The sequence below is a fragment of the Nomascus leucogenys genome, chromosome 4 (genome assembly GCF_006542625.1).
Source record: "Nomascus leucogenys isolate Asia chromosome 4, Asia_NLE_v1, whole genome shotgun sequence".
NCBI lineage: Eukaryota > Metazoa > Chordata > Mammalia > Primates > Hylobatidae > Nomascus > Nomascus leucogenys.
Genome location: NC_044384.1, coordinates 69637039 through 69651953, shown reverse-complemented (window position 1 = coordinate 69651953; position 14915 = coordinate 69637039). Strand labels below are relative to the sequence as shown.

The following is a 14915-nucleotide window of genomic DNA, read 5'->3' as shown; positions in this document are numbered from 1 at the left end:
CTGTATCCATGGGGTCCTTGTTCTTGGAAGCAATGTCTTCTTGGATTAAGCATTTTGCACTTGCCAACCTAAACGGACCCAAGAGATACACCTTCTAGGAAAAGCTCATGTCTTTTCCAGTGTGCATCCTACCCTTGTTTTGGGGGCCTTGGAGTTGACTACAGTTTCTGATCCAGTTTTTAATGCTCTTTGAGAGAAACAGAGCCATGTGCAAACAATCCACAGCTCAGTGTGCCCCTCATAAAGCTTTGTTCTGTATTGCAGGTCGTGCAGGTGGCGCCTCTGAGGTGTGACTCCAATAAGTACTCTGGAATTACTTGCTGAGAAAGAAAAGTCTGGATGCCAAGAAAGGTGTGACATCCTTGCTGGCTTCAATGTGAAGAGCCACCCTGATTCTGGGATTCTGATAGGAATAAGGATAGTGGACTTTTTTTTTTAAGTTCTCCAGGCAAAAATTATGACCAAATGTCTCCATCTGATGAAGCAGCTGCACTCCTATGGGGGCACTGGGCTGTGTGCTTGCCTGGTGTCTTATGAGTCTGCATTGTGTGACGTGATTGTGTGTGTTTTAGTATAGGGGAGGCTGTGTGTTTTCTCAGGAGAGATTTTCCATTTACACAGCACAATTGCCAGTCTCCACTTCTAAAAAGTAAAATCCACCCCTGTTCTACTCTATACATGACTCATTCACCCGTGCCAGAGCCACCTTTTATTACCCTCACTGCTCAGGTGGAGAATCTGAAGGGCCAGTGGGAATGGCCCCAGCTTTTGAGCTCCTGAATGAAAAAGTCAAAACATTAGCTCAGGTGTGTGGCCCAATGCTGACACTGTCACCTGCTGGACATGCACTTATGCCTCAGTCACAGGGTGTTCATTACCATGCAGGGAGTCCAGCATTCATGTACAAGCCCTAAAGCACTGAGCCTGAGAGGTCCCAGACTCTGCCCATCACCATGAAGTGACCTCCATGGTCACATAACCCAGAGCAGTTACAGGCACATCTTCCTACAGACGAGCATTGTCATCAGTGTCAAAATCACAAAGATTCCCGGATGTTTTGGGTCAGCTCACAGGTTCTAAGACGTGGGGGACCATGTAGAACAGTTCTGACAATTCTGAAGGTATTTTGCTCAGCAGCTGGCCAAAGCTTATAAGGAATAATGATATATTTCAGTAGATTTAGTAATGTTCACAAGCCCTAAAGTGCTCAAATCCTGCCGGCTAAAAATGGTGAAGAGAGACAGATAAGAACACTGCACCACTCAGTGTGGTTTCCGTTGCCTCGTGGCAACTCTTGTATATCTGGATTAAGGACCCTCAGCCTCAACCTAGCCTTTCCTCCATGAGGAACCATCTCACCGTTGACTGACTAGTGTAGCCTGCGTGGCCTTTAGCCTACGTGAAATAAAGTTTTGCTTTAAAACAAATGTAAATCTCATACAGCAGATAAGTGCAGTAGCAGCATGATCTTGCAAGTTGTAAAGAAGACAGCGGCGATGTAGCTGGACTTGAAGCCAGACAGGAGGAATGAGGGAACTCTGTCACTGAATTACAGCACGCAGAGTTGAAGACCATTTATAGACAATTTCGTGTTACAGTAGGTAGCCTTTAGCTAGTAAGCAAAGGTCTCTATTTCTCAGTTCTTTCCTGTTCATCTTCATTGTTGTCCTTCCAAAAGGGCAAACAGCCCAAGCAGAAGGCAATTTTAGTATTAATCTAACTAAGGTTTTGTGTAGTTTACTATCATCCAGGTAAGCAAATACAACTGCCTGCCTGCATGCCTGCCTGTCCCCAACCCCTGCTCTGTGTTTTCATTTAATAAATATTTTGGTGTTCTACTTACCATGTGCTAGATTTTCTGAAAACCACAAAGAAAATGAGATAGAGTCTTTATATTGACAGATGATAAGTTAGATTTAACATAACTGACAAAAATTAAAAATTGCAACTTTTATAAAAATATATATGTCTGAATACATACTGAATGTAAGGTAGTTAACAAAAATAATTACACTTGCACTCATGGGCAGTTTCTTATGAACTTGTCAATTTCTATTTTTTCTGCTTCCTCATTTCAGTAGATGATGCATATCTGAACCTGGAAACGGCTTCCCGCTGTAGAGCGTGTTCTGAGTCACTTCCCTTAGCTTCCCCAGAGCAGGTCCAGCAGGCTCTGAGCTTGGCCTCTTTGCCTGAAACAAGACCTCTAGGTAATGTCTCCAGGGAGGGTGGCACAAAGGATCCTGGATCTCCTGATCACAGCAGCCCAAGAGTGCTGTGCGTGCACCATGGCTCAAGAAGATTTAAAAAGGGAAAAGTATGACTATTTCTAATCTGTAGTATTTCAGTATTTTTAATGTTTCGGTTATCCATATGAAAAAGAATTTGTGATAAATAGAATAATTTGCCTACAATTGAATATTTCACCAATAAAATTGGCTTTTAATCAAGTGATAAATCCTGTAAAATAGATAATAGATGCAGTACCAACATAATTTGATTCTAGTACACTGAGATGATCTTGAATACGTTAAGAAAGTGTTGTTTGTGTAGAAGAGTTTCAAATCACGTGAGTGATGAAGAGACCCTTCTGTTGAACCTTGGTGTGCATTTTAGGTCCATTTTGGGTTTGCTCCTTTGTGCTGCTTCATGATGCCTTCGGATAAGGCCAAGGCCTAGGCCTCCTTGTCTCAGTTCCCTCCTGCTCTCTCTGTTGCCCTCCTCCTTCCACCCGGAGCATGGCCCAGCATCAGGTTGGTGCATGCTGTGATCAGCCACCTCCATGCACCACACCAAGCAGAGCTCTCTGGGTGACACAGTTGCCGCCACCAGGGCACTGACCTTTACTCTGTGTTCTCCTAGTTCCTCCTGAGGGTGCTGTAGGAGACATCTGCAAAAAAGAAGATGCTGGCAATGTAAGACACTTTTCTTGGTCTTAAACAGAAAGGTTACTTTCCTGGCTGCTTTCCTTTCCAGTCAAATATACACATGGGAATCTGACAGTGTGCATTATCTATGATGTCCACAGTTCCCTTGCTGGGTGGTACTGGTTGGCAGCCTCTCACCAACCCACACCTGACATACCGGGGCCTTGTAGATGGCAGCATTCCCTATTCACTGCAATGCAGAGGCCTTTCCCTCAGCAGTAGTTTTTCCCATGGATAAAGAGTTGTGAAACTGGCTGGGTCCGGTGGCTCACACCTGTATTCCCAGCACTTTGGGAGGCCAAGACGGGCGGATCACCTGAGGTCAGGAGTTCAAAACTAGCCTGGCAAACATGATGAAACCCCGTCTGTACTAAAAATACAAAAGTTAGCTGGGCTTGGTGGCATGTGCCTGTAGTCCAGACACTTGGGAGGCTGAAGAAGGAGAATCGCTTGAACCTGGGAGGCGGAGGTTTCAGTGAGCCGAGATCAAGCCACTGCACTCCAGCCTGGACAGCAAGACTCCATCTAAAAAAAAATAAAGAAAAAAGAAAAGAGTTGTGAAACTGCCCATCTAAATAAACCTTAAAGGTAAATTCTGTTGGAAAAGTTCTTGTCTTTTCTATAGGTGTACTTTGTGCTAGTTTTGGGGGACTTTAACCTTTGACTCTACCACTATACTTCTAATTTTCTAAAGTTGCCAAGAGAATAACAGATATGTGTGACATAAGTGACATCATCTAATCCTCCTAATGTTTTCTATAATTGCAGATGCCATCAACCTCAGAGGGGAGTATTTACCTTGAAATAACTCACTTCCTGAGGAACAAACTTGCTGGATCTAATGTACAGAAACCTGATTCTGGGTTCCTTTGGGAAGGAGCATTTTGGGCCTGGTGAGAGCAAATGACTTTCAAGTAGAAAGCTATGGCCAGAGAGGCTGCAGGAATATCTGTGAACCCACAGGAAAGACCAGGGAATCCTGTGTGAGGCAGTGGGGCTTCAGCGGTAGTAGGAGTGGGTAGCCTCTCTCAAATGACTTCTCCTAATGTTTGTGTTTCTCCAGTGTGGGTGCTGGAGAGCATAACTGATGAGGAGGACTCTCCAAGTAGGGAACTGCTTTCCAGGTGGGACTCAGTGGGAGAGGGTTCCCAGGGGCCTTCACGGTATTCCTGCTGCTTGGGAGGCTGAGGGAGGGGGCATAGAATCAAAAAGAAAAAGAATATGTGTAAAGTTTGGTTTGGTCTTTTCCAAGTTTATTGGCGTAATGGTAAGAACTGTCTCTATGGGCTATGTGGGTGCTGTGTTATTTAAAGATGATCTTTCCCAAAACACCTTTTCTGCCTCTGCATCTGCCAAACATCACAACCTCTGCATTGAATTAGTCAGCACTCCCTGATATTGTGCAAAAGAGCTTTAGGGTTCCCTCAACCTGTGGTGGAGGGAATGTGAGGGCGGCAGCCTCTCACAGGCACATGCTTGAACCTGGAGACAAAGTACTCCTAGGGTTTGCCCAGGGCTATAGGAAACCTTAATGATCATCCTCTGAACTTTTAGGACTTTTAAAAGCACATTCATGTTTCTGTCCTTGCTGTTGACTCCTGGTTTAAAGGGATCTCCCAGGGTGGATGACAGAGGGAATATTCACCCTGGGCTCACTGCTGGAGCTCCAGTGCCCTGGGAGGGGAGAGGAGAAGCCTGACCTTGAGCACAGCTCCAGTCTCCACTCCCCACCCCTATCGCAGGCTCTGGGCTGTGGTTTCATTTTCCCCAGTTCTCTTAACTTCTCAGGAAGCCCAGAGTTTCTCCCTAAAGAAAGATGGCCCTGCACTCTTTCCTCTCCTCCAAAATTAGGCTTCAGTAGTTGTCCTCTAAGTTGATATTCAGAACTTAAAATCTAGACTTCTTGGATCACCAAGAAATACACAGGAAGTTCCACGTGATCTCTTGTGTGATAGCACGTAACTTAGTGCTACGGGTGACAGTTTTATTTTTGGAGGAGTCTTATTTTACATAGGGAAATAGAAAACTAAGTGGCCTCCCTTGAGGCAGCCCCAGGGCTCCACTGGACCCAGAACTCTGAGTTCTGATGCTGCCTATCATTTGCTTTTCCTCATGAGCTCCTGGACCACCTCATATCACCAGCACCCTCTACCCAAGGTCCTGGAGCCAACACTGGAGTAAAAGAGCACAGGAGAGCTCCTTAGAGGTGGAAGGTAAGACAGCCCTGCTTTCTCCCTGAGATTTCTCTGCAAAAAGTGCAGACAAAAGTGAATTGGAACCCCTCAATGGGGTTCCATTGGAATTATCCACAGAGTTTTAGAGTGGGGAAGGATAGCAGAGAACATTTAATTCAACCTTTTCTCTTCCCAGATACAAAAATAGGGGTTATAGCTTTAACCCTAATTAAAAAATAGTAGTTTCTTCATCATTACAGATGTCCTGTTTTTCTGTTTTTTGTTTGTTTGTTTTTTGTTTTTTGTTTTTGACGGAGTCTTGCTCTGTCACCCAGGCTGGAGTGCAGTGGTATGATCTCGTCTCGGCTCACTGCAACCTCCACCTCCCAGGTTCAAGCGATTCCCTTGCAGCAGCCTCCCAAGTAGCTGGGACTACAGGCACATGCCACCATGCCTGGCTAATTTTTTATATTTTAGTAGAGATGGGGTTTCAACATGTTGGCCAGGATGGTCTTGATCTCCTGACCTCGAGATCCACCCACCTCAGCCACCCAAAGTGCTGGGATTACAGGTGTGAGCCACTGCACCCGGCCCCTTACCGTCTCTTATTTCTTCCTCTTCTTATGCTCTCTGCCCTAAATGGGGTCCTCAGGACCGTCCATCAGTGTCTTCATAGAGAATGGAATTTGCACCTTCTCTGTGGGATAATACATTGCCTCCACACAGTTCATGCATATTCTATGAAAGCAGTATCCAGCCATTAACACGTTACTACAGTGTTTACCAATGGCATTCAGTAAGAGTTTGGACATGATGGACAAGGACAGACTCAGAAGGGACTAATTTCAAGAGGATACTTTGTCAGGTCAGGCCAAGGGTCCCTGAGGGCAGTGGGGTGAAAGGCAGCAGCCAAAAAGGATGTTTGACATTTTCTCATTTTCCGTTCACAATTTTCAAATAGACCTATGTTGTCACAGGAATTTGTAAAACATCTCAAAATTAAGTTTTAACACACGTATAGAAAGCAGGGAAAACACAAATATACAGCTCAGTGATTCCTCACAAAATGAGCACCCATGCACCCCTAGTCAGGTCAGTATTCCAGACCCACTAGCCACCTTTGGGTCCCTTCTGAAGGTGATTGCTGTGACTTCTAATGCCGTTTAGACTTCTCCAGGTTTGGATAATTATGCATAGAAGAAGTCAATATGTATTGCTCGGTGTCTGGCTTCTTTGCTCATGTTGTTTTAGAGATTCAGTCATGTAGTTAAGCATAACCATAGCCCTTTCGTTTCCTCACCGTATAGTATTCCACTGCAGTCACATGTTGTAATTTATCCATTACTATTGATGGACATGAGGATTTTTTTATAATTTTGGCTATCACAAATAATGCTGCTTTGAGCATTTTTGTCAATGTTTTTGAATAATACAGGCACCCATTTCTGTTGAGAAGATTGTGAGAAGGGTGCAAATCTTTTATTTTCATTAATAACGCCAGACTTTTTCCTAAATGGTTACATTAAATTATGCTCCTTTAACAGCCTATGAGAGTAGCCATTTCTCCAAATCTTTGTCAAGTTTTAGTTTTATCTCTCATTACGAGTTGAATTACTCTGGTTAGTCTTTCATTTGAATAGCCTTTTTTTTTTGAGACAGAGTCTCGCTCTGTCGCCCAGGCTGGAGTGCAGTGGCGCAATCTCGGCTCACTGCAAGCTCTGCCTCCCAGGTTCACGCCATTCTGCCTCAGCCTCTCCGAGTAGCTGGGACTACAGGCGCCCGCCACCAAGCCCGGCTAATTTTTTTGTATTTTTAGTAGAGACGGAGTTTCACCGTGGTCTCGATCTCCTGACCTCGTGATCCGCCCGCCTTGGCCTCCCAAAGTGCTGGGATTACAAGCGTGAGCCACCGCGCCCGGCCCTGAATAGCCTTTTATTTTTAAAATGTAATAAAAGAAACTTCATCTTATTCTAATCATGTTAAGCACACCATCAGGCATCTCGAACAGATAAGTGGTGGTAGCTTATTTTTTCCTGAGCAATGCACACATTTTCCATTTACAAACATTAATATGACCGGGCACAGTGGCTCATGCCTGTAATCCCAGCACTTTGGGAGGCTGACGCAGGCAGATCACTTGAGGCCAGGAGTTTGAGACCAGCCTGGTCAACATAGCAAAACCCCATCTGTATGAAAAATATAAAAATTAGGTCCAATATGGCGGCGCCCAGTGGCTGTGTGAACTGTGAGGAGTTCGCCGAGTTCCAGGAATTACTCAAGGTGATGAGGCCTATTGATGACAGAATAGTACATGAATTAAACACTACGGTTCCAACAGCTTCCTTTGCAGGGAAAATTGATGCCAGCCAAACCTGTAAACAACTTTATGAGTCTTTGATGGCAGCTCATGCCAGTAGAGACAGAGTCAAAAAAAATTGCATAGCCCAGACTTCAGCAATAGTAAAAAACCTCCGAGAAGAGAGAGAAAAGAATTTGGACGATTTAACGTTATTAAAGCAACTTAGAAAACAGCAGACAAGGTTGAAATGGATGCAGTCAGAACTGAGTGTTGAAGAAGTGGTAAATGACAGGAACTGGAAGGTGTTTAATGAATGCTGCTAATTCATGTCAAGCCACAAAAGAATGAATAAAGAGAGATTTTTTTTTTTTTTTTTTTAAGGACTGGGTCATCTCATAAGAGCTGAGCATGACAGATATCAACAGGGCGGGTTTTCTAGGATCATTTCTGAGCCAACAGTCCAAGACCTTTTGTTGATTTCAGCCCCACTTAGCCAGGACCTCAAGTATAAATAATTCTGATAATTATGGAGAAATCAACTGATATTTTATACTGATTCTGAAAGAAAAGTTTTGTAACTATTAAAATAATTTTCTGAAAAAAATATAAAAATTAGCTGGACATGGGGGCACATGCCTGTGGTTCCAGCTACCAGGGGGCTGAGGGATGAGAATTGCTTGAACCCAGAGGAGAAGGTTGCAGTGAGCTGAGATGATGCCACTGCACTCCAGTCTGGGTGACAGAGCAAGATTCTGTCTCTTAAAAAAAAAATTAATCTATCAATCATTTTGAATTGCAATCTTTCTGTAATGCTTCCTTTTAACATTTACAAACGGAGGAAACTAAACTATTGAAATTTTGTGAAGTAGTAAAATTATGATTTCAGCTGTGCCCCTTATCCTGCAATACTCATTTGTCAGTGCCTTTAGGACTCATGTCACATGGATTAAACTTAGAGTGAAACACAAAGCCAAAATTATGGCCAGGGGGTTGTTGACTCACATGACCTCTTCAGGAGGCAGTTTGGTTCTGCCAAGGTTAAAGACAGTGTAACTTTCTAGCCATCCTACTTCCAGGAATGCTTCACCAGATACAATCATGCATGAGTGCCAGGAGCGATGCAGAAAAAGCTGTTCACTGCAGCATGGTTTCAATAGCAAGATTACTTTATAGCTCTTAAATAATGAAATGGATTTACAGTTGAAATGCAGAATGGTAGCTAAAATGCATTGTCCAGTGATATATGCAGAGCTACAGAAGACTTTGTATAAATATAATCATGCAGAAGCATGCGTTCTTGGTGGTTGTTTGTATTTGCAGATACAGTGCAGGGATGATATGCAAACAAAAATGCTGACTTGGTGTTTGGGAGTTCAGAGTGGAAGGGAAACTTCCTTTCAAACCCTTTCAGATATTTAGAATAATTTCTAACCATAAATATGTAATACATTTAGAAATCTAAGTTAATAAGAAAAGCTTACAGTTCCTGTTCTTCTCCTGGGCACATGTCTGGTGGACATGGGGCTGTCATAATAAGTAATGTGTGCAAACTGAGAAAAATCCAAGAATGGGAGTCTGCTTTTTTCATCAAATAATTCTTAAGAGAAGTGGTGTGGTGGTTATTTCTCATTGATATATTACAAATATGTACTAGATAATAATTTCTGACATTTGAACTTATTTACACATGTTGAATTGAAATACCTAGATAAAAATTGAAATACATAGATAAAATATTATGATGAATATAGGCAAACAATTGCTTTTTTGGCATTTTACAAACTGATCATCGTTCCTGGCACAGGTTCATGTGATAATCAAGTAGCTTGCTTTGTTTGGGAAAGGCAATGATGACTGCAAGAATCACTTCAAAAACTAAAGTGCAATGGAGATTTCAATTTTGTTCTGTTTAATATTTGAATATTTAATTGCATTCCCAGGTTATTTCTCATCCTAATAGTTCTCATCCACATCATGTGGGTCCCATTAGTACAGGTATCTCCGAATGCTCCACTATTCCATTACATTGAGTCAATTGCTCATGACCTTGGGCTTCCAATTGGGGCTATTTTCCTGCTATCCATCTCCTGGTCTATAGTAAAAGAGCCAATGAGCAGATAAGTGAATACTGAAAAACATTTTCCCTGCTGGAGTGAGAAATAAATGCTTTCTTTCAATAGGGTAGTAAAATGCATCTTTCCCAACCTATTTATATGACTCAAAGCCCAGATGTGGTAAGCCTTAATTCCTGATTGTCATCTATGTGTGTAAATACATAGCACATACATATTCTAGTCTCTATTTCTTATGAAATGTTTTTGTCTCCCATGGCACAGTGCAGAAGAACACAGGTGTTTGTGTCAGACAGCCAGGGTCCAATCCTGCTTCTGCTGTACTGCAATGTAGGTAATATCTGGCCTGCATTTGGTTTGTATGTAGGAACTCTGTCTTGGTTTAATGATTTTTAAATGCAACTAAATTCAGCTTCAGAGGAAGCTGTTTAGATTTGTAGAAAATGGAAACTTTAAAAAATTTTCTTCCCAGAAGCCAAGAACACTTGACTCATGTCAAGTCTACCTATTTATCCACCTGTCCATCTGTCTGTCCATCCACCCATCATCCAACCATGGAACTCGGTGCCAACTCCTGAGGTGATAATGCATTACGGACTCTCCTGTTCTTTCTAGTCACATATTAAAGTGTTCATAAGTTGACCTTGATTGTGATAAGCATCAAGCCCACTTTCTCCAACACTGTGGATTGCTATCCCCCAACACCCCCTCCAGCTCAGTCAGGCAGGCAGGCTCCTGCACTTCATAACAAGCTTACTAGAATATTTCCACCACCTACACAAGAGGGAAAAAAAGTTGTCTGTTCTTTAATATTTTGTTTCAGCATGACATCTTTCATGAAAATTTCTCCAGTAGCCACTCCCAGAGCTTGTTTTTCCCCTAATATTTTAAAACCACTGAAAAGGTTTCACAATATGCAATGTCATCTTGCACAATACACTGATTGCCTTGTTTTCTTTGGTTTGGTTTTGGTTCTTCAAATTGACTTAAGGATCAGTACTTTCTACTCTGTTGATTGCATCTGTGCTCCCAAGGAAGATTAGCTTCTGATTTTCCTCTGGGATTGCAAGAGACAACCCTGCTTTAGAGATGAGAAATCTGACACTCTAGAGGTGAAACACTCACCTAAGAGGACCAGGGAGTTAAGTCCATGTTTTATGCCAAAGCCCATCGTTTTCCAGCAGCCATGGCATCATTTCTTACTGTACTGGTAAACACTTGGTAGAGACACTCACCTTTAAAATCTCCTGTGGTTGGTGGTTTCATGAGTATGTTGTGTGTTCCTGGCAGGGTATTGTACAGCACTGCCTATGAGGCATGGAGGAGTCTCACATGAAGGCCGCCTGCATCCTGGGGGAGTTCCTGAAGCTGCTGCCCATGTTTCTCACAGGGAGGCCAGGGAAGATCAGCCCCATTGTGTACACAGGCAAGCCGTGAACTGAGGACTTCCCTTTCAGGGTGTGAATTCTGAGGAATGTTTCTAAGGTGTAGAGAAACATGAAAAACTAGAAATCCATTACGTCTGGAGGCAAAAACAGAAGACCAGAGGGACAGAAGAGCTTGTGCAGCAGTCAGAGGCAGGGATATTTGGTGTGTTTGCTCCTCTGCTCACCTCGCTCTTCAACCTCCCTGCTGGATTTTTGGAGTCATTTGGGTCTGGGTGTCCCATTTTGGTGAGTGGCTTGGACTGGAGGAAGTCCATAGAGTATGGCAGAGGGTACTGGAGGCTGAAGTAGAATGAGGTAAATGGGAATTGGATAAGATGCACTGGCTGCATTTGGTGACATTTCTGCCTGACTAGGTATTCGAATATGTACTGCCACTTCTTGGTCCCCCGAGACAGCTGGAGAACTGAATTGACTTTCACTGCTCTGTAATCAGATTGTTTGTAGTAGTTTAATTTACTCGTCAGGTGACAATAATTATTGAAAATATTCCTAAAATGAACTTTCTGCCATTATTATGAATAGTTAAGAAAATTGAAGCTTTCTTGGGAGATCAACAAAATGCTGACTTGGTTTCTATGTATGCCTCATGGGTCATAGATCCCAGCCACTAGCCTGTGCTTGCACCCTCTGCTGGCCCCAGGACTAGGAGGTCAGGGTAGCCTCTCTGATGAGCCTCTGACCTCCAGCCTCAGTAGTGGCAGCACCCCTTCTCCATGGACTTCCACACTAAGGTCCAGAAGCAGGTGTCAGAGAGAGAGAAAGAGACCGAGCTCCTCCTCATAGGGGGTTGCCGAGGGCCCCCTGGGCTCTGCCTAGAATGCTGTTGGAGAAGTGCGGATGGAGAAGTGGATTAGAGGCTCCAGTGGTTGGTTCCAGTGAAACTAATCACAGAGTGCTAGAGTGCTACAGACAGCAGAAGACATTTAGGTTAATTTTATCTCTTTCCACACGTAAAAACTAAGGCCCTATTTTTAAATGAAATTGTTTTTCTTCCTTTTAAGTGTCTCTAATTGTACCTGACTTTTGCTGACACTCCCGATGTTCAACCACATATTCACAAAATTTCTTTCATGTTTTTCATGAGGAATGCAATTCTCACCTGCTCTGACAGGTGAATGCACCATCCAGATGTCCCTATATACATCACATGAAGGAGATAACAGATGAGTCATCCACACACTAACACAGATGAGTTTATCAAATGCAGCCGTTAAGGATGGGCCCATGTTACCAAGGAACAGAGTGGGGGAAGGTGCTCATTCCAAGAGTCTGCTGCAAGAGTTCAGTCAACCCAGGACACCTAGAGCCATCTGGGCCTGAAGCCAGGGGCTGGCAAGTGACAGAATGGACCACAGAGTCTTCTCTTTCTCCTTCCACATTTTCAATAGACCATATGCTGTCATAGTATTTTGTGAAACATTTAAAAATCTAAAGTACAACATACACACAGAAAACACATGAAACCTAAATATACAGCTCTGTAATTTATCACAAAATGAGCATCCATGTAACTACAAGTCAGGTCAAAAAATAGAAGTTACCTGCATCCCAAAACTGTCCTTGTATCTCCTCCTTTCCAAAGCTAGCCACTACAACCTTGTGTGCTAGAGTTAGAAGTTACCTGCACCCCCAAAACTGTCCTTATATCTCGCCCTTTCCAAAGCTAGCCACTACAACTTTGTGTGCCAGAGTTCGCTCTCTTTTAGTTTGCGCTTATTATAAATAGAATAACTCAGGATGTGTGTTCCTTGATTTCCAGAGGCTTTTGCTCATAATAAGTTTGAAACATTCAGCCCTGTGGCCGTGTGTAGCTGTAGTTCATTCATTGTCTTGCTACACAGCATTCCACTGTCATTCTATGTTACCTTTATCCACTCTGCTGTTGATGGGCATTTGGCTTGAGCATCTCTATTTACCTGGTGCACATGGACATGCATTGCTGTCACATATATTGCTAGGAGAGTATATATCTTTTACTTTGAGTTCTTTAAAGATTGAATAAATTGGGTGGAAAGGAATGTTGGAAAATATTCTAACAGAAAACCAATTGGATTTTGGCTCTTTTAAAAATGGTCATATTGATAAAGTGGCATTTTAGCTAAGTGTGGTAAAAATGATATGGTTTGGATGTACCATTTTTCTTTTTGTTGTTCCAATCTGTGGAGTATATTGGTTTAAATAATGAAAACATGTTCTATCATCCCAGCTTCACACTTGCTGTTTCTTTAACAGCCTTCCCAACGGGGCAGGGTGGAAGTAGGAGCCCCACTAGTCTCCCCTTAAACTGGAATCCCCCACTATCCACAGATCGCTCATTGCAGGGGACACACTGGGCACCCAGGCCTCAAGGTAAGGACACGCTCCATCACCTAGAGGTGCAGTGCCTGGGAAGACCAACCTTGGAGGGGCACTGCCAGCTTTACAGGGACAGAGGTGTCGGGAGGGACTGACCACTGATTGGTAAGGCTGTGCTTTGTCGGTGATGTGATTGTTTCACAGGTAATTGGGGAGGGACAGTCCCAAGGCCTCACCTGGCCCTGGTCCTGGCTCTGCACAAGGGCAATAAGAGAGGGATGGTGCTAAGAAGGATGACATGCTGCTGTGGAAGATGCTGGACTGAAATTCAGGAGGCCAAAGATGCAGTGGTCTCATAGGAGGTATGTGACCTTTGGCATACATTTTCTTTCATTATTGATAAATTTGATAAATTTAAATGATAAACCAATGACTATTTTTTCTGTCGTGGAGTATCTACTCTCTGCTGCTCTTGCTATTCCTGTCTTTGTGGGGAAGATGGATGATTCACCAGCATATGCTGCACTGAGCAGAAGGAAAGCTACTGTGAAAATATAGAGGAGAGTTAGGGAAGGGAGGGCCCTTCCTCCAGGTGTATGGCGGTCCTTTGGAGGAGGTGAGCCCCGTGGCACCCTGGGGAAGGAGCAGTGAGGCTGCATGCCTTCTACAGTTGAGTACATGGTGTGTCTGAGGACACCCAGGAGTGAGGCTAGTCGGTGAGGAGCCCGTGGCAGAGTGAGAGGAAGCCAGGCCAGGAGGGCAGCTGGAGGCCAGCCTCTGGGGGCTACTCCACATGCCATGGGAACAGCAGAGCCCAGTGGATGGGAGGCACAGGACATACCGAAAACACATGAAACCTAAATATACAGCTCTGTAATTTATCACAAAATGAGCACCCATGTAACTACAAGTCAGGTCAAAAACTAGAAGTTACCTGCACCCCAAAACTGTCCTTATGTCTCCTCCTTTCCAAAGCTAGCCACTACAACTTTGTGTGCTAGAGTTCGCTCTCTTTTAGTTTGTGCTTATTATAAATAGAATAACTCAGGATGTGTGTTCCTGATGGATGTGTGACGGCTGATGACAGAACTACAAGGAGAGCAGTGCCATTCACGAAATCCTGACCTTGTTCCGGGCATTGGGCTAAAGCTTTCCATGGCTCATTCCATTTAGTGGCTGGAAGTTGCAGAGGTTTCAGAAGCTCACCCAAGATGCTGGAGCCCCCATCTCCAGCCCTAATGCTGTCCACCTTTTCACCCAGCCACCACCTGTTTCAGGAGAACACACAGAAGTGATGACCTTTTCTGGACAGGCAAGTAAATCCTGCTGTTTTTATTATTCACGGAAAAAACACTGGCTAATGTGAGATGGGAAGGTAACAAACTCAATCTCCCTGGACCCCAGGAACCACAGATAGGATTATACTGACTACCAGTATTTTATTCGGTTAGTTCTACCTACATGAATCCTGTAGTATTTAAATGTGTTAGGTTAGCATTTTTGGCCAATGTACTTTACGTTCTGGGTTAGAGGTTTTTAAGATTCACCGTGTAAGCTGACAGTTTTCGGTAAGTTTGTGAAAAAGTACAAAAATGGTGATCTCTCTTATCATACAAATAATATCTTTTTAATAGAATGTTTTTTCTAATTAATGTATTAATGTACTTTTCTTTCAACACATTCATCACTTACATTTGAAC

General features: G+C 43.3%; 1 long non-coding RNA gene and 1 pseudogene across 1 annotated transcript in view; both read left to right on the top strand.

Moving 5' to 3' along the window:
• The window catches only part of LOC115834761, an 83828-nt gene extending 69352 nt beyond the window's left edge, over positions 1 to 14476 (top strand). Inside the window, exons 8-12 of the long non-coding RNA XR_004029662.1 lie at positions 265 to 2915; positions 3696 to 3820; positions 5045 to 5140; positions 10763 to 13577; positions 14389 to 14476. This is a non-coding gene — a long non-coding RNA (uncharacterized LOC115834761). The remainder of the gene's footprint in view (positions 1 to 264; positions 2916 to 3695; positions 3821 to 5044; positions 5141 to 10762; positions 13578 to 14388) is intronic.
• LOC100604196 lies at positions 7257 to 8010 on the top strand (annotated as a pseudogene).
• Positions 14477 to 14915: the final 439 nt, after the last annotated feature.